At 45.4% G+C, this 25,316-nt stretch overlaps 1 pseudogene; it reads right to left on the reverse strand.

The window, feature by feature from the left end:
- Nucleotides 1–20,338, reverse strand: part of LOC125347760 — a 31,858-nt pseudogene extending 11,520 nt beyond the window's left edge.
- Nucleotides 20,339–25,316: the final 4,978 nt, after the last annotated feature.

The following is a 25,316-nucleotide window of genomic DNA, read 5'->3' on the forward strand; positions in this document are numbered from 1 at the left end:
AGCAAACAAAGAAAGGATCAGTCAGTTTGAAATATTCTTGTTTGTTTTGAGATGGGAACTTTATGTGCAGCTCAGGCTGGACTCAAGAACCTATTCAGGGTACTCACAATCAGCATTTCTATACTCTGTAATATGCTTTGACACATTCTCAAGGATCTCAGGGACTCATAGCTCTGTTCTAAATTCTTCACAATTGGAAAGATCCACTGAAGAAATTTCCAATAAAAGTTCTTTGGGTAATCACTTTGTTCTGTAGCCTGCTGAGGTCCTGACTCTTCATCTTTTATTCAACTTCTGGTTGAATAAATACTAGGTCAGCTCTCCCTCTTTTCTTTTTTCAGTACTGGGGATTAAATTCATAGTCTCATGCATGATAGGCAAGTACTCTACCACATAAGCCCTATTTTTTCTAGTATTGGAGTTCTCTTAAATGCAATATTTTACAATACAATTTTACATACAATATTTTAGGGAAAGCTGAAGAACCAAAAATACATGTTAAGTTATTAAAAGGAATGATACTCTCTTAGTTCCCTGGGCACTACTATAGACACCAGAGTTCACTTCTCACACTGATGTTCTGTTCTTTCAGGTATAGAACTTAGCACCAGCCATGTAGTCTGCCCCTGCTCACTCAGTTTTTTCGTAAGTTCCAGAGCCCCAAACACAAGATTTCTAGTTAAATATGAAAATCTACATACAAATGGAAAAAAATGTCTCTAACAACTACTTCATATCAGATGCAAAATTTGGGATATTTCTCTCATAACTTGTAGGGTAGGCGCTTTTAGTAAGAAGTACTAGTAGTAATAACAGTGGATGGATTAATCATGTTTTTCATATTGATAGGAATTTTGAGTCAAGCCAAGCTAGCAGTCTAGCACTTGAGCCACATTTCCAGTTCATTATTTTGGGTAATGGGAGATGAAGTATCACATACTTTTCTGCCTGGGCTGGCTTCAAACTTCAATCCTCCAGCTCTCTGCCTCGTGAGTAGATAATAGTACAGTTGAGCCTCTAGCACCCAGCTCATTTCTGCCTCTGGATAATTCTCTGAGCATGCCTTGGACCACACTGTCGCTTTTCTATTCAGACTCTCATATCTGTATCTCATATCTGTAACCCCCAGCCATTTGCTTTAAGTTCAACCTGCTTTCCTGCCAAACACATTGGTCATTTCTGCGTGAAATGTTCATACCAAGCAAACTACTATGTGTGTGTGCAGTACTCCCCTACCTTATTTCCTTATAACCTAGAGATCCCCTTTCCCACAGGGCCTTCATATATATACTCCACTTGACACAGTAACCACCTCCTTGGCTTTACTGGCCAACAAAGTCTCCAGCCAAATTAAACTTTTTTTTAATAAAAAAATTTATTGAAAAGGTGATATACAGAGGGGTTACAGTTACATAAGTCAGGTATTGAGTACATTTCTTTTTTGTTGTTGTTGTTGTTTTTGTTGCCAGTCCTGGGGATTGAACTCTGAGCACTGTCCCTGGCTTCTTTTTGCTTAAGGTTAGCACTCTGACACTTCCGGATTTTTCTACATATATGTGGTGCTGAGGAATCGAACCCAGGGCTTCATGTATAAGAGACAAGCACTTTACCACTGGGCCATATTCCTAGCCCTACATTTCTTTTTGAACAGTGTTATCCCTTCCCTCAATTTTTTATCTCCAAGCCCTCCTCTCCTCAAGTTGTGTGGTTCATTTCCATAGATCCATAGTATAGTTCATTTCTAGTGAGTATCACTGCTGAATTAGTTCACCCTTGTCCTACCATTTCTGTGCTTCCCCTTCCCCTCCCCGAATCAGATAAACTTACATACAAGAGAAAAGGTACAGAAATTAAAAACAGTGACAAAAGGGAGGAAACAGGAGGGGGGGGAAGAACCACAAAAAAGTAAAATAAAAAACCTCTTGCTGGGGCTGGGGATATGGCCTAGTGGCAAGAGTGCTTGCCTCATATACATGAGGCCCTGGGTTCAATTCCTCAGCACCACATATATACAGAAAACGGCCAGAAGTGGCGCTGTGGCTCAAGTGGCAGAGTGCTAGCCTTGAGCAAAAAGAAGCTCAGGTGCTCAGGTGCTCAGGCCCTGAGTCCAAGCGCAAAACAAACAAACAAACAAACAAAACAACAACAAAAAAAACCCTCTTGCTTCTATTTCTTTTTTTTTTTTTCTTTTTTTGGCCTGTCCTGGGCCTTGGACTCAGGGCCTGAGCACCATCCCTGGCTTCTTCCCGCTCAAGGCCAGCACTCTGCCACCTGAGCCACAGCGCCCCTTCTGGCCGTTTTCCATATATGTGGTGCTGGGGAATCGAACTGAGAGCTTCATGTGTAGGAGGCAAACACTCTTGCCACTAGGCCATATTCCCAGCCCCTTGCTTCTATTTCTTGGAGTTCATTTCAAATTAAACTTTTAACAATCTCATTGCACTATTTACTCTGAATCTTTGGATGCCAAGGTCTACATTCTGATGAAAGAATATTGCCAGATTCATTTCTCTCCCATCAAGTCTCCAGGCTAAATAAAGTCCAAACATAGGTTATCATGTTTTAGAAGGAAGATGTAGTGCCATGATTTGAATGTTTGCGTATTTCCAAAATTGGTGTTGGAACCCTATACTCCATGTCATAGTATTAAGAAGTTAGGTGTCTGGGGAAATGATTTAAGTCATAAGCCCTCCACTCTCAGGAATAGGATTAATGCCTTTATAAATGAGGCTGAAAGAAATAGCATGGTCTCTTGCATCTCTTCTGCCTTTCAAATCCATGAGGACCTAGCATTTGTATTATCCAACAGCAATAAGATGTCATCTTGGAAGTAGAGTCAACCCTCACAAGTCACTTGAAACGGCTAATACCTTGTTTCTGGATTTCCAGCCTTCAGAACTATGATTAATTGGTTTCTATTATTTATAAGTAACCCAGCCTGTGGTACTTTATTATAACACTAAGAAAAGACAAAGATATGTGTCATCTTTTCTTTTTCTTTCTTTACTCAGGTAGCTAATAATAACTGCTATCCTGGGTTTGCCCATCCATGTCTGTGATGCATGCTTTGCATAAATTATCCCCAATGAACCTCACAGTGACAACAGGAAGCACATATTTTCACCTCTATTTTTCAGCAGAGGAACCAGAAACTGGATTGATATAATGCCTTACCTTTGCTCTTTTTCCCTGGAGAGCCTGCTTATTTGATAGGCTTTTCTCAAATCCCACAGGTGCTGCTTTCCCATGGGGGTTACTTACTGTAATTTGGATCTACGTCAAGGGACAAAGAATAGGGCATAATCTCAGAAAAAATACATTTTTCTAACTCCATTTTGCAGGTACACTATTGGCTATACAGATATCTCCACTTTCTCCTCAGAAATGGCAAAGTGTATTCCACAAGCTAATTGGGCACATTTCTTTCTAATTGGGCTTAGGGGGTGGCTGGAAAGGATGACAAAACATAATAGAAAAAATTGCTGTGGGAAGAGAATGGAGACGGATGCAGCTGCTGTGTGTGGCAAAACAGAGCCTTGTTACATTCAGCACTGACACAGTATATATGTGAGTGCATAACACCAAATGGGAGGCTTGTTCCCAAGAACAGGATTAGTCTTGCTTATACTTGTGAAAAGGTAAGTTAGTTAGAACCCAGGATCCCTGAACAGTATCTTGGCCTAACAGAGCTGCAATCAAAAGCAAAAGACAAGTTGTTATAAAAATATCTTGACTGCTGCCTCATGTACATGAAGCCATGGGTTCGATTCCTCAGCACCACATATATAGCAAAGGCCAGAAGTAGTGCCGTGGCTCAAGTGGCAGAGTGCTAGCCTTGAACAAAAAAGAAACCAGGGACAGTGCTCAGGCCCTGAGTCCAAGCCACAGGACTAGCAACAAACAAAACAAAACCCAAAAACCTTGCCTCTGCCCCTCCAGAGACTCTTCTACTTTCAATAACCTTATCATACATAATGCAGGGAGACAATTTTCCTAGGGGATCTGTTTAGAAATTAACAACCAGACAGAATGTTATGGGACCTAACCAATGAAGTATTGTTGGAAACAAACGACACTTTAGTATCAGAAAAAAAAATAGACATGTAAGAGAGAAAGAAGTTCTCATATAAACAATTTACTTCTGCACAGAAGGGTACAAAGCTCTCTTCTCCCAGTGCTAGGCAGGCACACCTGGCCAGGTAGTCTGCTAGTTTTTATCCCAACCCAAGCTGTCAGTCCTTTATATCTAATAGGCTCCCAATCTTCTTACAACTGGTTACTAAGGTGATAGGGCAATACAAAGAAATCAGAAAGCACTTTAACAGTCAGTGAAAGGCTCCTACTGTATGCGGGTGTGATGTCCTTTAACCTTATTGGAAACAAAAGCTTACAGTTTTCTCCTGACAGATGCTTGGGAACGGGGCTGGAAATGGAGCCAGCTGATGGTTAGAGCTGGAGGAGGTTGGTAAAGTCAATGGGAAAGTTCCCACTGAAGGAGCACTATAACTCCATTGATACATAAATTTATGATATGGCTGGCTGGTCATAAGCAACACACTGACGAAGATTTACATGCTTCCCTGGATAGGGCTGGTGTCAAACAACATACCTGGTGTTTACAGTTAAAGTCAAGAAGTAATTTAATTCCAGGAAATACTAGTATGAAAATACCTAAGTGACTCCATCTTAAAATCTAAGCTTGCTCTCCCCTAAATCAGGAGGTTACACAGAAAGCCTGCACAAACATTTTTTGAGAAAAACTGCTGAATGTCTCAAACGGAGGATGTATGTGTTAGATATAAACAGAGATTGAAGTTTAACTTTAGGAATGCGGTTTAGCCCTCTGCTAAGAGTTAACTATGGCCCTCTGCTAACAAAGTTAACTATAGATAAGATTAGCCTATTTCCCTCTGCTTGCTTAGTGTGATGTATTGTTAATCAAACATATGTCTGACTGTGTGGAAGTTTCCCCAGACTGCTTAAGAGTTGTTTGTTTCATGATATAAAAAGACTGCTAGATTTTGACTCGGGGCCTCTCACGTCACCAGTTGCTGCTGCGTGTGCGGAAGTCCGCGCTAGCTCGCAATAAATGCCTCTTTGCTGTTTACATCGGTCTTGGTCTCTGGTGGTCTTTTTAGGGGTCCTGAACTCGAGTAAAACAAGTACACATGGTGACTGGCTATTAAAGAATTGACCGCCCTGCCCCCCTATTATCCCAGGTGCATACAGACATCAGGCAAAAACCCAGGTATGCTCAGACCTGCTTGATGTGCAGGCAGGGCAATCTGACCTAAGACTGGCCATAAACATCCCATCCTGGGTCTAACGGAAAGTCCCCGCCTCTCCAGCCCTAATAGTCTTTTCCATAACCTCTGTTTCCTTGCTCAGACCCCATAAAAGGCTAACTCCAACCCTACCTCCTTGCACAACCTCCATACCTGCAAGAAGGTTGCTGTGCCTTGCTGATGTGCCTCAATAAACAGTCCTTGCCTGTCGAGATGGGGAGTCCAGCCTGTCCCTTTCTTTTTCCTCCATTTTCCTAACAGCTACAAGATGGAGGCACTTTGGTTTGACAGAAAAGATTGCTTTTTCTCACACTATCACCTTTCCAAACAACTAAGAGCAACTAATGAGAACATAGTTTAGGCTATAAGAACCTTTAGCCTATGGGCTGGGAATATGGCCTAGTGGCAAGAGTGCTTGCCCTGTATACATGAAGCCCTGGGTTCGATTCCCCAGTACCACATATATATAAAACATACAGAAGTGGTGCTGTGGCTCAGGTGGCAGAGTGCTACCCTTGAGCAAAATGAAGCCAGGGACAGTGCTCAGGCCCTGAGTCCAAGGCCCAGGACTGGCAAAAAACAAAACAAAACAAAAACCTCTAGCCTCAAAGCCACCCAGAGAACACATTAAGGACACACAGGACAGATGCCAGTAGAAGCCTTTGATCTAGATACTTCTCTTTTTAATAAACATATCCTCCATTGTCCTAGACTTCATTCTTCAAATTCCTAAGGTAAAGAACACAAGAAGCCTACAGCAGCAGCAACTAGAGGTATAATATGGAGGTCAGATCTGGCCAGTGCCATCATTGGCTGTTGAGGGGTGTCAGATTGACTCCATCCCAGATTAAAGAGAGCAGAAGCTAACTCCAACTTCACTAAGATCTCCCCCGCCCCTGAGCCTCAGGGTTGGGAGTATGCCCTGTCTGCTCAGAATCCTGGGAAGTTCCCCTTCACTGTGATAAGATTGTGTAAACTGCTTGACCAATTGAGTTCTAGAACATTCAAGGTTAAACCTGTGCCCTCCCATGAGTAGGCATATCCTCCTGCATCATGCCTGCCAAATCTGTACACCAATTCTAACTAGAATGATAGGTTGGTTCAAACAGTTGCTATGAGACAGATTGTAACCCCATTAGCCACCTGCGTGTGGCAAGCTTGACCATGTGGTGGTTTGCCTTTTTAACCCAACCCCAAGCCTGGCCCATGGCGCAAAGTCCCCGCTACGGAGTCTGGGCTGTGACCCTTGCCAGTCCGTTTACTTTTTACTTCCCCAATAAATTAATCTTTTTCATCTTTTTGCTTGAGACTGTCTCTGAGTGGTGGACTCTTGGAGGGACGGGGAATCTCCTCCTTCGGACCCCATTATAGCAGGCAGTATGTACCCACTGAGCTGCAATACTAAGTAGGTGTTGCCTGCTCCAGGGGTACAGCCATAGCAATCTCTGTCTGCTGTGTTGCTCTCTCACTATAAACAGCAGAAGAAATTCCTATCATTTGGATAATATGCAAGTGGAGCCCTATTCCCTTACCTTGATGTGTCCTTTTCCCCAGATGCTTCTCTGGGAGGCTTAAGGAGAGGCAGTCTAGGTAAGTAGCATGAGAGAGGCAATGGGTGGCATGGAGAAGGCAGGGGATGGTAGGCTGGGGAGCCCTCTTGCTCTCTGGCCAATTCAGCCAGCTGCCCAATGACCATATGATCAACCCCACAGTTTGACATCTCCATTACTTTTGGATAGATTGTCCTGCATGGCATCCCCAACCTACTCCTAACTTCTGAATCTAAATACAAGTCTAACTGCTTCTATAGCAGGACAGATGCGACAGCCTGAAAAGCCAATCTGTGAGGATTGGGAGTTTGGAAGGCCTTCTCCTAACATACTCTCAGAACTCTGCATTTCCTGGAAAGGTCTATCAGTCCTTGCTTAACAGGAATTCATCTTTCTATCCTCGGTGTGGGTAATTCAACCCTAAACTGCCTGGGACCCTGGGGGTAGACTAATGTTTATGCAAAGTGTAAACTGTTTACTGTTTAGCTTTATTTCCCCAAGATGAGGAAGTCATCTACCATTTGTATGCAAAATATTGTCACTTGTTGATGCTTGTACCTTACTTTCAGCACATACTTCCCTACATGAAATGCAATAAAAACGTAGGTTAATGGAACCTTAGGTTCTGAAGCTGGTGGAAGGTTACAGGTCTCTGTTAAGGGGTTTGAGGGAGGGGATTCCCCGTCCCTGCAAGAGTCTACCACTCAGAGACAGTCTCAAGCAAAAAGATGGGTTTATTGGGGAAGCAAAAAGCGAGCTGACCAACCAGGGAAGCAGCAGACTCGGGAGCTGAAACTGCGACAGTGAAAAGCGGGCTGACCAGCCAGGGACATGGTGCAGGCTCAGGCGCTGACACTGTGACCACTAACAGTCCTCGAGCTGGGGTTTATAAGGGTAAAAGTGTAACACAGATGTAAGGGGTTGACACAGAGGGTAGAGCAAGCAACAAACAAGTTGAACAAGCCATTTACAGAAGCAGAATTCTGAGGGCAGGTTGACCTAATAATCAAGATGGAGTCAGCTCTCCCCCCCCCCAACATTTTCTACCCTGTTTCCCTAGACAAGATGGAGTCAGCTGTACTCCCTAGAACAGACTCCTGGTATCCCAAATCTCAATTCCATGGTCTGGTCTCTGTTACTACCTTGTCCCCAGTTGCAGCTGGTTGCAGCATCCATGGCAGGTTGCAACTGAAGTGCCAGACTTTGAAGTCAGGCCCCACTTTACCACGTGAACCCCACTTTACCACGCGAACCTGAGATAAGCAGGCCCTGTGAGCAAACCCAGGACAAGCCCATTAAGGCCCAGTCGGTCTAGAACTCTAATTGCTGGGAATGCTTAACTCTAACTGCCCCCAGAATGCCTCGAGCCCTGAGGCAATCAGATTTGTACCTGTGTCCTAATCTTGCTTGCTTGAACACCTGATGGTTGTAACTTTGTTTTTTTGCCTTTATAAGCCCTGTGTAATCACAGCTCGGGGCTTCCTCATAACCTCCACTGTGTCAGTGGGTAGGACGTGGCCCGAGTTGCAGCTCACTTAAAAAAGCCTTGCCTTGCTTTTGCATTTCGGAACGTCTGAGTCTCAGTGGCCTTCTTGGTGGTGGTTTCGCGACTTGGAACAACATTTGGGGTTTCATCCGGGATAGCCCCAGAAACCCCCGAGACCCCAGACTCCGAAGGTAAGAAAACAGCCTCATTTGTCTTGTAATGTGTCTGTTTGTCTGTTTTGCTTTTGCTTATTTCTTGAAGGGGTTGTCGAAGCAGATGCGCTTACTTGGCAATCCTGGGGAGACTGGGGGATGCCCCAGACTCCCCACCTTTGAAGGGGGACCTCTGGAGCCCTGCTTTCAACTTGAGTTCACTCTTTCTGCACCCTTGCAGGAGGATGTGTGGGCCAACTTGGGAAATCTCCTTTTCTTGTTCTTGTTCTTGCCTATGTTTTTTTTCCTTTTGTATTAATTGTTTTGGTTTCTCTTATTTTGTAACCTTTTGGACTAAACATCTGATCAAAGCTATGGGTAACGTTCTATCATGGGGACCTCCATCTAGCCCCCTAGATCTGACTTTAGCTCACTGGAGGGAGATCAAGGAGATAGCTCAAAACCGAGTGTGGCCCTTAAGGAGGAAAAATATCACCCTGTGCAAGTCAGAATGGCCCACCCTTGAGAGAGCTAATTGGCCACATGAGGGGAGCTTTGACATAATTAAGATCAGTACTTTACAAAGCCTAATCAAAGCCCCTCGTTCAGGCTATCTAGACCAGATTCCTTATATAGACACCTGAAGGGAACTCGTTGACAGGGACACTCCAGCTTGGGTTTGGCCTTTCTTACCAACTCCTCCACTCCTTCCCCTACCCCAATATTCACTCAAAAGACACAGGGTGACAAGAGAGAAACTAAGAGGGGAGAGAAGAAATTATATCCACCTGTCCTTCAGGGAGGAAGCACAGAGAAGGAAATGCTTCCCCCTCCATACTCCCCACACCAGTTAACTCTCCAAGAGGACTCTGAGGAAGATGTTTCAGCTGTGCCCTCCACCCCGGAGGGCCCCGCTCAATCAACTCGCCGGCGCCGAAGAATTACATCTCTTCATAATTCTGTTGCCCTTTCCCTACGCCCTATAAGTCCTGTGGATGCAGATGGTCGACAACAATTCCAATACTGGCCATTTGCTACTAGTGATCTTTACAATTGGCATGCCCAAAATGCCCCCTTTTCTGAGAAACCTCGGGACTTAATTCGCTTGTTTGAAACTATACTTTTCACTCACCAGCCCACGTGGGATGATTGTAGTCAGCTTTTACAGGTCCTTTTCACCACTGAGGAGAGAGGTCGTAACAAGAAGCGGCCCGGAGACTTATCCCCGGCCCCAACAGAACGCCCATCACGAATCCTGCCTTGATTGACACCTATTTTCCTGAGACCCGACCAGCATGGGACTACAATATGGCTGAAGGTAGGGAGTGGCTCCTTGTCTATCGCCAGACTCTGCTGGCAGGTCTCAAGGCGGCGGCTCACCGACCTACTAATATGGCCAAAGTTTATGATATTAGGCAGGGAAAAAGTGAAAGTCCGGCAGCATACCTTGAGTGGCTTGTGGAAGCTTTTAGTCAATACACCCCGTATGATCTTGAGACCCAGGAATCTGCTCAGATAATTATGTTTGCCTACGTAAATCAAGCCACACCGGACATAAAGTGAAAGTTGCAGGCTCTAGACAGGCTCGGTGAAAAATCTATTAGGGATCTAGTAGCAGTGGCGGAAAAGGTTTATAATGAGAGAGAAATAGGAGAACAAAGACAGGAAAGGAAGGACAAAGAATGTGGAATCGAGCAAGAAAAGAGGAACAAAGCATGACTAAAGGAGCTTGCCTCCATGGGGATAGGCCAGGCGTGTATTGGGAAGTAGATTTCACAGAAATTAAACCTGGAAAATTTGGATTCAAATATTTGCTAGTTTTTGTAGACACCTTTTCAGGATGGGTGGAAGCCTATCCAACAAAGCATGAGACTGCGAATGTAGTGGCTAAGATCCTGGAAGAAATCCTACCCAGGTATGGCTTCCCATCCACCACTGGGTGGGACAACAGACCGGTTTTTGTCTCAAAAGTAAGTCAGGGAATAGCCGCTGCACTGGGGATGGATTGGAAATTGCATTGTGCTTATAGACCCCAGAGATCAGGACAGATAGAGAATGAATCGGACTCTAAAAGAGACCTTAACTAAACTGGCCTTCGAGACTGGTGCAGACTGGGTGTCACTCCTTCCTTTTGCTCTGCTTAAGAGTAAGAAATTCTCCCTATCAGCTTGGCTTTACTCCTTTTGAAATAATGTACGGGTACCCCCCCACCCATTATCCCTAGCCTTCAGACTGAATTGCTGGCTGATTTGGATGATGCTGAATTTTTGTGTAAACTCGATTATTTGCAGCTTGTGCACAAGAATATGTGACCCCAACTTAAGGCATTATATGATTCTGCTTCTGTCCCTACCCTCCATTTATTCAGACCAGGGGACTGAAATCCTTAGAACCACGGTGGAAGGAACCCTAGATGGCATCGCCACTTGGGTTCATTGTTTCCATGCCAGGCCAGCTGACCCCTTTGCCCTGGACGACGACTACCGTGGTGGAACATGGGAGGGTCTCTAAGCACCCGACTCAGCCACTTCGCCTTCGCCTCAAGAAAAGAAAGTTAAACTGAACATTGTTATAATTTTCTTTTTGCCTTCTTTCCTTACTACCCTGGCTAGTGTTGATGTTATTTTGGCAGCTCACTCCAAAGTGAGGTGACCCCCTTATTTTAGGTAGTTTTGGGCTTGCTCAGGAATACAGGTATAGCCACCCGACCCTTAGAGCACAGCTGAGAAGTTTATGTATTTTGTTGCTTACATTTGGATACTAAACACTATACAGCTAATGGCAAGTCTGTATAGCTGAAAGTTAATTTTCAGTTTGCAGTAATCCTGCAGTCCCTTGGTAAGGTTATAGGTTCCTGGCTAGGTAAGGTCAACGCCCCTGAGTCAGCCTGAAGAAGCTACAGAAGATGGATGATCTTCACCCATCAGCCCCCCTTTAAAATCAAGGGACCAGAGTTGTTTTTGGGAAGATGAGGCAGGATAAACTAGAGGCATGCAAAACAGAGGTACAGAAACTGTACTTGTTAGAAATGGTGACAGGCCCTTTGGTTACTACTTTGGGCCCTATTGGCCCATGCCTTATCTCTATATCATCCCCTAGACATGCAAGCCATTGAAATGGACAGAATGGAGCCATGATTGGCTCCCAAGGTACCAAAGAGAAAAAGGGGGAAATCAAGTGCCAGACTTTGAAGTCAGGCCCCACTTTACCACGCGAACCCCACTTTACCACGCGAACCTGAGATAAGCAGGCCCTGTGAGCAAACCCAGGACAAGCCCATTAGGACCCAGTCGGTCTAGAACTCTAACTGCTGGGAATGCTTAACTCTAACTGCCCCCAGAATGCCTCGAGCCCTGAGGCAATCAGATTTGTACCTGTGTCCTAATCTTGCTTGAACACCTGATTGTTGTAACTTTGTTTTTTGCCTTTATAAGCTCGGGGCTTCCTCCTAACCTCCGCTGTGTTGGTGGGTAGGATGTGGCCCGAGTTGCAGCTCGCTTAAATAAAGCCTTGCCTTGCTTTTGCATTTCGGAACATCTGAGTCTCGGTGGCCTTCTTGGTGGTCGTTTCGCGACTTGGCACAACACAACAATTTCATGGCAAAATAAATCAATAAAATATGAGATTATATTAAAATAACTTCATTAAGAGTGGGTGTGCATGTCCAAATTTTGGGGCTTGAACTAGGGTCTAGGCATTGTCCCTGAACTTTCATGTTGAAGAATAGTGCTCTACCACTTGAGCCACAGCACCAATTCAGCATTTTTGGTAGTTAATTAGAGATAAAGGTCTCTTGGTCTTGTCTCCCCAGACTGGCTTGAAACCACGTTCTTCAGATCTCAGTCTCCTGAGTAGCTAGTTTACAGGTGTAAGCCAACAGTGCTCTGTCATTTCTTGGGATTTTGAAGAACTTTTAAAGAAAATTAGCTATAATTTGGTTCTATACCATGACTGAAGCTGTTTGGTATCACACTCTTAACATGATAAAGTGTTTTAAGAGAATGAAATACACTAATATCAAATTACAAGGTTTACATTGAGAGTTAAAAATCTGTCTACTCAGCTGTACAAAACATAACAGGATAATTAAAGCTTTTATTTCATCATTAGTACACACTAAAGTTTTCTTAAAAATAAGTGCAAAAAATTAAAAACTTAATTTTCTTAGTAGTTATAATTCTGCTTTATGGAAAATTGATTTTCTTAGCCCCTTAACAATCACTGGGATTATTTTTTTAAGTAAAATAAGTTAAATAACTAACACTGCCTTAAATTTGTACTTTTCCATGTAATATGGAGGTCAGATTAGATCAGCGCCATCACTGGCTGTTGAGGGGTGTCAGATTGACTCCATTTCAGATTAGTTAAAGAGAACAGAAGCCGACTCCATCTTCACTAAGATCTCCCCCCCCCCCCCACCCTATCCAGGGAAGTTCCCCTTCGCTGCCTGGGAACTGTAAGGTCTTCCACAAAGATGCCCCTCACCTGGTTAAGTCTCCACCCAGCTACCTGGGTAACCAGCATACCAAGAGGCAATTATTTCCCCCTTCCCTGAGGCCACATCCTAATCCACCTGGCCACACCTCCCTGCCCCTGCCCTAGATAAGGCAAGGCCAGGTGGGAGTCGCCCCTTCTCTCTGGCCATGTCACCCTAGCCACAGGTTAGCACTTCAGTAATAAACTTTTCTCTCCTGCCTGAATGCCGCGTGGCATTCTCCTTTATTGGTTACCTACTTTAATAACTCTTACATGAACCTCTCAGTGTCCAAGGGAAAGTGACCAGGGCAATTCAGGAAGTGATCTCAGGGTCTGGGGTCCTTTGCTGACTCACAGTCTAGTGACTGACAGTCAAGTGATTACTGGTTTCACTGAAAAGGTAAAAAGGAAACTGGGAGGGGCTGTTCTCACTGGAAGACATAACAGTTCGAGGATGTTGTCAGATTCCAAATGGAGTCATCTGTGACATCCTTTCTAAAAGTAAAGCCAAGAGGCTTTTAGTTGTAAAGAAATGGCTCATGCCAGATGCTGGTGGCTCACATCACTAGTGAATCAGGAGGCTAAGATCTGGGCAGCAAAGTCCTGCTAAGACTCTTACCTCCAATTAACCAGAAAAAAAAGCCAAAAATGGAGGTGTGGTTCAAGTGGTAGAGCCAGCCTTGAGCATAAAAGCCAACCAAGAGCCCAGGCTCTGAGTTCAAGCCCCCAGTACTGGCACAAAAACATAAATAAAAAAATTAAAAGTAAATCGTTCATAAGCATGGTTACCTGATGCTAAATTCCATGTCTGTCCTTCCAAATGGACAGAAACTTCCACCATTGCCTTTCTATCACCTGCTTTTTCTATTGCGTCCCAAATGCACTTCTTTATGTATGAACATTAACAGCCTTAGAAACAGGAGATCTATCCAATTCTACTACTGTTAATAGGCCTCAAGATTACATTAGTGTAAGGTCCACCCAAGGAGGGCTCCATGCAGATACCCCCCACCTGGTTAAGTCTCCACCCAGTTACCTGTGTAACAGGCATACCTGTGAAGAGCGTAGAGAATAAAATTGTGACCATTATGCCCCTAACAGCTATTTTGCTTCTGTACCTTTGCTTGCTAACCCATGGGGAAGTGGATAGCTACTCTGTAACCACATGCCCCCCCCCCCCACACACACCCCTTCTGTGAACTCTGTACTACCTGACTCTGGGCATTATCTGGTGCCGGGACGTGATTAATTGTCCGCGCCCGGAGCCCACTCAAGGTTGGACATAACTAAGTGTCAGCTCTCAGACCCCAGCCCGGACCTGGACAAAGGAGATAGGAACCGCCTGGCTCCAGGAATGTGGCTACGTGACCACTCCTGGAGGCCCACCCCCAGGGTTAAGGCCATCTGACCCATGCTTTGGCGGGAAGACCCAGGCCAATCCTGAGACAACCTGTAAACTAGGGCAAATGTCAACCAATCATGTACTTGTAACCAGGGGTCTTCCTCATCTTCCCTGTACTTGTCTATAAAAGCTGTGCTGGAATTGTGCTTGGGGCCTCTCAGCATCACTGGCAATGAGTGTGCAGGGGGAACGGGTTTGAACTCGTAATAAACGACCCTTGCGGTTTGGCTTTGACTCTGGACTCTGATGGTTGTCTTTGGGGGCCTTAAAAATCTGGCCATTAGTGGGCTGGGGATATAGCCTAGTGGCAAGAGTGCCTGCCTCGGATACACGAGGCCCTAGGTTCGATTCCCCAGCACCACATATACAGAAAACGGCCAGAAACGGCGCTGTGGCTCAAGTGGCGGAGTGCTAGCCTTGAGCGGAAAGAAGCCAGGGACAGTGCTCAGGCCCGGAGTCCAAGGCCCAGGACTGGCCAAAAAAAAAAAAAAAAAAAAAAAAAAAAAAAAATCTGGCCATTACACCTGGAGGCAGTTACTATCCCCTTCCCTTGAGGTCACACCCTAATCCTCCAAGTCACGGCACCATATGTAAGAGTTATTAAAGTAGGTAGCCGATAAGGGAGAATGCTGCGTGGTATTCAGGTGGGAAAGAAAAGTTTATTACTGAACTGCTGGCCTGTGGCTAAGGGGATGCATGGCCCAAGAGAAGGGGTGACCCCCACTGAACCCTGCCTTATCTAGGGCAGGGGCAGGGAGGTGTGGCCAGGTGGATTAGGATGTGACCTCAGGGAAGAGGGAAGTAACTGCCTCTTGGGATGCCAGTTACCCAGGTAGCTGGGTGGAGACTTAACCAGGTGAGGGGCATCTGCATGGAGCCCTCCCAGGGTGGACCTTACAATTAGGTACAGGGACAAAAATGGAAAAAAGCATTTCATCTTCCCTAATCTATAAAAACATGTTACTTGAAATAGCCAATGTTTTAGATGCCCTAGTTTGACCTTCAAAATAAATCAATTCTTTAGGAATGGTAGTCTTAAAGAACAGATGGACCTTGGATACATTCATTGCCACCCAAGGGGAAGACTGCTGCTTCTGAATTAATAGATCAGAACAAGTTCAAACTAACATTCATAAATTAACCCACCAACTTTCTCAACTTAGAAAATGAACCATCCAGGGCTGGGGATATGGCCTAGTGGCAAGAGTGCTTGCCTTGAATACATGAAGCCCTGGGTTCAATTCCCCAGCACTGCATATACAAAAAACGGCCAGAAGTGAAGCTATGGCTCAAGTGGCAGAGTGCTAGCCTTGAGCAAAAAGAAGCCAGGGACAGTGCTCAGGCCCTGAGTCCAAGCCCCAGGACTGGCAAAAAAAGAAAAGAAAATGAACCATCCAAGGATGGCTCTTATGAGAAAATACTTGGTCATTGGTTACCTTGGTTTCCTGGGACCTCTTGTCTATTTTACTCTTTTTTTTTTTTTTGACCGGTCCTAGGGCTTGAACTTAGGGCCTGGGCACTGTCCCTGGCTTCCTTTTGCTCAAAGCTAACACTCTACCACTTGAACCACAGCACCACTTCCGGCCTTTTCTCTTTATGTGGTGCTGAGGAATCAAACCCAGAGCTTCATGAATGCTAGGCAAGCACTCTACCGTTAAGCCACATTCCTAGCCCCATCTATTTTTACTCTTTTTACCACTGGACCTTGCTTTATTAACCTCTGAACCAGATTTGTTTCTTCTTGCCTCCTGGTCATAAAATTACAGATGATGCTACAGTGTGGGTTCCATCCTCTACAATCTCACCCTCCAGTGTTTTTCAGTCCTGTTATATTCAATTAGACGCAACAATGTCTTCAGGGACTGTTCCATGATACTCTGCCAGAATACCAATGAAAAAGCAGGGATATCTCTACAACTCTACCTGGCTCAAACAGTTACAACAATATACCACATTGAACCAGGATTGACTTCGTTGTTCTATCAGGGAGGAATGTGGAGGGCAGTCCTTCTTTAAGGAGACATTACATACAAGAAAATATCCAAGGCTAGGTGGGATGGGACAGATGAAATGCAGAAGTAAAAGCCAAGCTTATGAAACATTTCTGTTCATACTTAATTCAAATCATGCTTGAGAAAAAAAACAGCCAATAAGTAAAGCACATGAAATAAAATCCAGTTACCCCATAAAAGCTTGTCTCCAACCCTCTCTGGTATAGCAGCAGCAGCAACACAGCAGTACTGCTTAGCTGCCTATGGTTTTTCTTTAATGATATACTAATAAACTTTCATTTCTCGTATTCTCCTGTCTGGGGAAATTATTTTACTAAACCTACCACTCCAAAAGCCCCACAACAAGGTCTAAACTGAAGAAGGCTCTTATATCACAGTACATCAAGTGGTTTAAAGTTCTTTTAATTTATGGCCATTTCTTTACAACCATTTGTGCCGGGACAACTCCCACATATACCTCCCTATAATAAATTCTCCTCTGAAAATCCATATTTCTAGTTCTATAAGAATATCCTCATAACTTCCCACTGGGGCAGGATACAGCATTTGGCTTAGGTTGATCAGCCCAATGGTATAGTACAGGAGGTTCCCCAGCACAGCTATGGAGTTAGGATGCCCATAGAAGCTGAAGCTTGGGAGCTGGAAGAAGTGGTTCAGGGTAGGCAGGATGCTATTAAAATAGGGATCCTGTATAATGGGAGAGACTGTCTAGCAAAGCTCAGAGGGTCTCAGATTGACCTTGCTTAGACGCAGTTCCTTTAGCTGACTGACACTGGGGCACTGGGACAAGTTTATCAAGTCTGATTCTAGAAGCAAGCAATTGGTGAGTGAGAGAATCTTCAAGGAGCTCTTCAAACACCTGAGGAGAGACAGAACAATTAGTGCTGGAGACTGGCAGTAGTAAATGGCAGGGGTTGGAAAGGACTCAAGGGGAGGACAGGGAAAAATCAAAAGTCTTCCTGAAAGTCAGCCTCCAAGATGCCATATTACAAGGCTAAGTGAGATAGGTCCTTCAGTTTACCATTGCTGTGTGACTGGGTCAAACAAATGAAATCTCACTCTCTGCTTATCTGGTAGCAATGGAAAACATACACCTCTTAGGTGCTATGAGCACTAAACAAAGACAACAGGACATATTCAGAAGAGTCTGAACCCATGTCTCAAATAAGGAAGGGCATTAGTGAATTTTGGTTTCAGAGGAACAAAACTCTTTCAAATTAACTAATGAGGGAAAATTAATTTTTTAAAGAGATAACAAAAAGAAAATACTTTGAGTTCAGTCTTCCAGCCATCCTGTAGCCCAAGTCAATAAAGTTACTGGGAAACATTCATAAAGAATAAACTTAAGCAAGGTCAGCAACATCCAGAGGGGGCTGCCAGCCTGGAGGGGCCTGAAAGAACCACAAGGTCCTGTGTTATCAGCAAACCACCTATCAGTGTGCACAATTTCTCACTTCTACTCCTTCCCTCTCATCTCCACAGTGATGCACTTTTCCATATATTCCTGGAGTTCCAACAGGTCATTGCAGATAGGAAATGTGAATCAGGTTTAAAGCAGCTCAAGCTGAGAAACTTAGTTTAGTGCAGAGTTTACTACCTAAAATCCAATGTTAATTGGGCTCTCCTTTTCTTTTTTTTTTTTTTTTGGCCAGTCCTGGGCCTTGGACTCAGGGCCTGAGCACTGTCCCTGGCTTCTTCCCGCTCAAGGCTAGCACTCTGCCACTTGAGCCACAGCGCCGCTTCTGGCCGTTTTCTGTATATGTGGTGCTGGGGAATCGAACCTAGGGCCTCGTGTATCCGAGGCAGGCACTCTTGCCACTAGGCTATATCCCCAGCCCCTGGGCTCTCCTTTTCAATGTCCTCCTCATATAACTGTTTTTTGACATCTTAACTTAGACTCACTTCCTAATGAGTATTTCCCAGAGCCAATCGCCCCAAACCCAAATCTTCCATTAAATAACTTTCTAAGTAAACATTGACCATCACAACAATATCTATTCTAATTTATAACTCTGAATATGGTCCATTCCTCCCAAAATTCACGTTGAAATTGAATTATGAGGTATTAAAGAAGCACCTTTAAGAGATGATTTGCGCTATACTATCAGGAATAGATTAATCCAATCATTTGAACATGTCAATGATGGACTGTCTCAATAATAAATCCACTTTAAAAATGAGTTTGGCTAGGTTATATGCTCTCATGCCTCTTGTACATATACACACACTCTCTAGCTCTCACTCTCTCTAGTTTTTCTTCTTCCCTTACCTACTTCCTTTCTTTCTTTTGTGGGGGATGGAGCTTTTTGAAAGAGTCTCACTTTGTAGCCCAGGCTGGCTTCAAAGACAAGATCCTCCTGCCAAGATTCTAAAATGTTGGGATTATGGGTGTGTGTCAGATGTGGTTACATTTGAGCCTACCCAGTCTCTTGCCATGACATACTGCATTGCTTTAGGATTCTGCCAGCAAGAAGGCTATCACAGGATGCAACCCATTTGCCTTGGGCCAGAACTGTGAGGCAAAGTAAACTCCTTCATAACTTAGAGATTATACCCATTCCATGCCATTACATTTTGGGCAGCAGAAAATTGACAACATCTGACCTTCATTTGGGTAGTTAAGAACAAGACAATTTGTTGCTGTCCAGAGACACACTGATTTGTGTTTGGCACAATGAACAAAAGTGCTCTGGTCTACAGACACTTGCCGTCCCTCACCTGAGCATGTGGTGCAGGTGGCCTTGAAGAAAGGAGATCGAGTCCAAATGCAGCTCCTGGAGGTGACGCAGACTGAGAAACTGAGTGCTTAACTGGCTGACACACTGCTCCTCCTCTGAGGAAGTACAGGGAGATGTTTGGATGTGGGATAAGAGGAGTCTGCGAAGATTACCCATCTGGCCAAGATGAGAAGCAAACTTCCCCAAAGTTGACAATTTCCAGGTAAAGGTCACTTCCAAATCCTGAACAGAGTCCAGCTGCACCATTTTCAGGATCATCTTAATATTTTGCATAGGCACTGCACATATTCTCAGCTTCTTACAGCACAGGCGTAGTAAACCTTTCCTCTGCTTGACCTTCTCAATGAGAGAGAACAGAAATTCATCATGGCTGCCTCTATTGAAATTCAGGTCAATGAGCACCTGCACAGAAGCCAAGGGCTGTTTTGGCCCCATTCTGGAGCCGCCCATTTTTTGCTTCTTCTTCAAGGGCTGGGTGGCCTCTGACAATGAGCACAGCTCATTTCTTGTTCTAGACAACAGAGTGCATAAATTCTGATGAGTTTTCTGGCGTAAATCCAGCACTTGCAGTCTCCACTGCCTAAGGGAGAAATAGGTGATTAACTCAAAGAGTGGAAGTCTCAGAATGAGGCAGAGACTCATTTTGTGGTTCTGGGGCTTGAGCAGGGCCTCACAAGTGCTAGATAAGGTCTCTACTACTGAAATGTAACCCCAGCCTCTGCTTCTCATACCTTTAATACCACTAGGCACATGTTTTTCATCACCTGAGCACATCTGGTGGCCCATTCTAAGCCACCAGCAACAACTTCCTCATCAGCAAAGCCACTGTTCACCATGCCCCCATTCCCAGCTATGTCTCCTTCAGGCTTCTAGTATTCCCAGGATTTTGGTTGAGTCTTCCTCACCTGGGGCGAACCTTCTTAGCAAGGAGTGCATCCAGCCCTCTGAGCACAGCTTGGAAAGTCTCCTGGTGAGGCTGCCATTCCTTCATGAGAGCCCCCAGAGGGAGGCAGGCAAAGGGCCAGGCCTGCACCATTGCCTTCAGGGTTTCACTGTGTCTCCCTGCATAGGCTGCCATGAACAGAGGTGGAAAGAGCTCCACAGGCAGCTCCTCCAGAGCAGCGATGGCCAAGGCCTCATCCTTCAGCAGGCTCTGCTCAGCCAGCTCCAGGAGTCTTGGTGGGTCACACATGATCTTCTTGATGAATCTGCTCTGAAGTGAATGCTGAAGAAACATGCAGGGAACAAGCATAAGCAACTCCCTCTTTTACCACCCTTCGAAGGGACCAAGTCAGGGCCAAGGTCATTGCTATGGCAAGAGCAGGGGAGTCCTCGCCTTTGTTGTGTATTCCATTCTGAACGCAGTGATGACAAAAACACAGCTGGCACATCCTCTGCCAGCAAGAGGATGAGCATCTGGCTGAACACAAAAGTGACAAGATGACCCTCCATCTCTCCAAGCCCTACACCACACCGAGCCCAAGTTTCCTCTTAATCTCCCTATCTCAGCACCTGCTTCTCTTCGCTGAGTTTGAGGTCCATGTGAGTGACAGACTTGACCTGGTGACAAGTGACCCTCCCGTAAGGGTCGCTGACCCCTGTCCCGTCCCGTGTCACTTCTCCCCGCTCCTTGCTCCCGAGCCTCTGAGGGCGGCCTCCACCCCCAAGCCTGTACAGAGGCAGGGTCCCCAAGAGAGACACCCCGTTTCAAACCCATACCCTGCCCACAGAGGACAGCACCCCATCCCGCCCGGAGGCCTCGGATCTCTGAGGGACGGCATCCAACACCCCTGGCTCCAACACCCCTGGCCGTGGCCGCCTTCCCAGGGCCGGGCCGCCGGCTCACGTGGGCCGTGGGTGCACTTGGCTTCACCCCACAAGGCCACAGCCCACTTTCGGGTGGAAAACTGGGAACCCAGGGCGGGGTGGGCACCGGGAAGGAGACGAGGGCGTCCCTGCGGGCCAGGGGAGGACGCGGCTTGAATTTACCGTGTCTTCCCCACCGCGCCTCGGCTATGGCTGCCGTCGCCCGAGGAACCCAAGGATGGCTCAGCAGTTTGCGAGCGCTCACTTGAGATCTCGCGAGATCTTGGTGGAATGGGCGGGATTGGGAGGTGATGAGGGAGGGAGGCGGGAAGAAGGGAGCAGACAGGTGACCATTCTCACATAACAGCAAGGGACAGCGGAGGGAGGTGGAGGTGAGGAGGGGGGGGGAGGAAGAGAGAGGCTAGGGGAGGAGTCTGAGGCAGGAGGAGGCGGCTGGGATAAGGACAGAGGTCCAAAAGATGGGATGGAGGATGGCAGGGAGACAGGCAGTGGAGGGAAAAAGGGTGGGGAGGGGGGCAGGAGTTTAGCTGGGGATCAGGGGTAAAGGCAGGGGAAATAGAATAAAAGATCAGGGAAAATAGAAGGGGAAGTAGAAGGGTGGAATCAGTGAGTTGGGTGGGAAAGAGGAGAGAGGACTCCACGCTTGGACATCCTAGCACTGTTCTTAAAAGCCGACTCCTCTCACCCATGGTGTTCATGTGTGTGAGCTGGGGTCAGAGCTCTACCCCACCTTCCAAATATTTACCTCTGCCCTTGCTGTGTCTCCTACCCTCTCCTCTCTAGAGGGCCTAGTTACATAACTGAGCAGAGGAAACCCGATTGGATTCAGTTGAGTTCTCCTCGTTCTACAGTGTGCTTACCTCAGTCTTCCCTTTAAATGGGTTTTCTACAGCTCTTTCAGGAGACCCCCATTTTTCTGCCCTCATACTTTTTTTTGTTTGTTTGTTTAGCTTTTGGGTTAAAAAACTGTTGTAAAGGTGATGTACACCGGGGTTATGGAAATATACATTAGGGTAAAGAGACATTTCTTCTTGAATAGTTACCTCTTCCCTTGTTTTCTCCCATTTTTTTTGCTCTCTCACACAACATGTATAGTTCATTTCCAATATAGTGTCTAGTGAGTATCACTGCTGAATTAGTTCACCCTTTGTCCCATCATTTCTGTGCTTCCCTTACTTTCCCCAAAATCAGATACACTTACATACAAAAGGTATGGAAAGCAAAAACAGCAACAAAAGAGGGAAAACAGAAAGAAAACACACACACACACACACACACACAGTAAAATAAAACATCTCGTTTCCATTTCTTGGAGTTCATTCTGATAAGTATCATTTTATATGATCACATGGACATAGCTATTGAATCCTTGTGATCCCTTTCCTAAAAATATCCTCCTTTGGTCTTACCATGTAAATGTTTAGAGTCCTGTTTATCATGCACAAGTATAATTTTTTTTTGTCTGTTACCATCCAATGTGTTTACCTGTAGATTTATAGGCACATTCTAGTCACAACAAATGAGGGTAACCATGAAACCTGTTTTTTGGGGGCCTGGCTAACTTTGCTTAATATCTTTCCGTTTCCTTATGAATGGGCCGTTGTCATTGTTTCTGATGAAAGGATAGAATTAAGTTGTGTATATATACATTTTCTTGATCCACTCATCCACTGAGGGGCATCTGGGCTTATTCCATATCTTGGCTGTGGTAAATAATGCTTCAGTGAACATGACTGCCCTGGTAGCTTTAGTGTGGCCTGGTTTATGGTCTGTTGGATGAATGCCCAGGAATAGGATTGCTAGGTCATAGGGAAGCTCTATGTTTAGTCTTTTTGAGGAACCTCCGTACTGCTTTCCAGAGTGATTGAACAAGTTTACATTCCCACCAACTACCAGCATCTGTTGTTAGTTTTCTTGATAATGACCATTCTAACTTGGGTGGGATGGAATCTCAATGTTCTTTTGATTTGCATTTCTTTTATAACCAGAAATGTTCGTGTGTCTATTGGCCATCCTTACTTCTTCTTCTGAGAAGTCTCTCTTTAAGTCTTTAGCCCATTTATGAATTGGGTTGTTTCTTTAAGGATTTGTTTTTAGGGGGGTTAATTTTTTGAGCTCAAGTATATTTTAGATATGAAGTATTTGTCTAATGCATAGCTAGTAAAGATCTCCCATTTTGTGAGCTGTTTATCTTGCTAGCTATGTCCTTTGCCATGTACAAACTCTTAAGTTTGATGCAATCCCACTTGCCCAGTATTTCTTTGATTTTTTTGTGATTCTGGATCTTTATTTAGGAAGTTTCCACCCATGCCAAGAAGCCCTAATGTTTCCTCTATACCTTCCTGTAATATTTTTAAGGTATTTGGTCGTACATTGAAGTCTTTGGTCCATATGGAATTGATTCTGGTGCAGGGTGATATATAAGACTCTAGCTTCAGTTATCTGCACATGTATAGCCAATTCCGCCAGCCCCATTTGTGGAAGAGGCTGTCTTTTTCCATCCTGTGTTTTTGGCTCCCTTGTCAAATATTAGGTTACTATTGGTCTGTGGGTTCATTTCTGGGTCTTCTGTTCAATTGGTCATCAGGCCTATTCTTGCCAGTACCAAGCTGTTTTTATTACTACTCTGCCTTGGTTATTATCCCTGCTATTGTGAGAACCAAGGAAAAGTGTAGCCCCTTGAGCTCCTAGAAACAATAGGGCTTATAAATTTTCACTGTCTTAGAGTTTGCTTTTAGCTTCTATAACTCCATTTTGGTGACTCCATGCTAGAGGGCTGGGCTACGCCCTCATGCATGAGACTAGTTCCTTGTAGTTTGACATTTAAAAATATGTGTAGCCCTTGTTCCTCTCTGTATCTAGGTAACAAACATAGTAATGATTGTAAAAATGATCATAGTAATAGATTATAATAGTAGTAGTAGTTATAGAAATGCCATGGCGACTATCAGGTTGGTCCACTTATGATTGAGTACTGGATTGTTTTAGCCCGCTCATTGTTGCTTAGGGGAACAATTGTTCAAGTAAAGTTGATATTAGGTCAGCCTGACTACGAAATTCTGCTTCTGTAACCTGCTTGCTTAACCTGTTTGTGACTTGCTCTACCCCCTGTGTTGACCACCTGCATCTGTGCTACATGACCATCTGCTGTAAAATGCATAGGTTCTACCTTTAAAAACCCAGCCCTGTGATGGCTCATTACTGTTCTTTACCATCCCAATGGTGGAGAGCAGACACTGTGCACAGCTAAATAGTCCTAGTCCAATTGACTGAGTGCTGGTGACTTTTGTCGGGGGTCTCTAGCCTCCCGCGCTCTCCTGACCTGCGGGCGAGATGGGAAAACACACCCCGACCAGGTGAGCCAAAAAGAGGAAAGGGTCAGCAGACCGCCCACACCCAGCCCTCCTTCACCCGAGGACAAACAGATGGCCCGGGAGCTTAAGTCAGTGCAAAGGCTCATTTATTGAGGTTGATCCCGCTCTTAAAAAAGGCACAGGAGCCAATCAGGTCAAAGATTGGCAGGAAGGGGAGGGCTGTATGTGCACCTATGTAGGGACTGTGAGGGGTGGCCTGAGCTGTCAAGGGTGGAGGGCCGAGGGACCAATCCTAAGAGGCAGCCTTATTTTATGTCACAGCCCACAGGACCGCCTCCGGGTGCACCATCTTGGCCACATGTGGTCCCAAGGTTGGGAGGCGGGGCCAGCTAGAACCGCCTACATGGCCACAGGGCCAGAAGACAGGCGGGGCCAACTAATTACCTCTTAATGATGCAAGGCATCTGGGCGTGCCCCAAATCTCCCCCTTTTGTCTTTATTGGCAGGTGGCCGCCCTACTTGAGAGTGTGCCTGTCTTAGGTTGCCCCCCTCTGGAGATCTTGCCCATCATTGACTACCACTCTAGCTCTTCAGGCAATCCTACCTGCAGGGCTTGCCAGCCCAGTGGAAGAACTTGGAGGGGAGGAACTGACACTCAAGAGGAGGCCCTGTTATTTTTGCCTCACGCCTGTATACCCTGGTAGGCTGCACATTCTGGTAGGGGCCATGGCCAACCTCATAGGGTTCCCAATTGGCTAAAGGCAGCATATTGCTGTCAGACCACCACTAACTGGACAGCTCTGGCTCATTGCTTAAGAAATAGGGGAAGCCTATTAACCATGCAAGTGTCAAGTGTAAACACAGAGGCAAATGAAAACACAAGGATCATGGGGGATCTCTCCCACAGGGGGAGAAGTAAGGGAACCACCCATTTAGCTCAGTCTAGGGAAAATTGAAGTTCAGTCCATTTCGGCACCACTAAGAATAACGCAGGCAGAGTCCCCCTTCTCTGGCGGTGAGCAGGTCCAGGCCCTGGCGATTCTGGAGGTCCACGGCAGCCAAGGTGCTAGCAAT

The sequence above is a fragment of the Perognathus longimembris genome, chromosome 3, assembly GCF_023159225.1.
Source record: "Perognathus longimembris pacificus isolate PPM17 chromosome 3, ASM2315922v1, whole genome shotgun sequence".
NCBI lineage: Eukaryota > Metazoa > Chordata > Mammalia > Rodentia > Heteromyidae > Perognathus > Perognathus longimembris.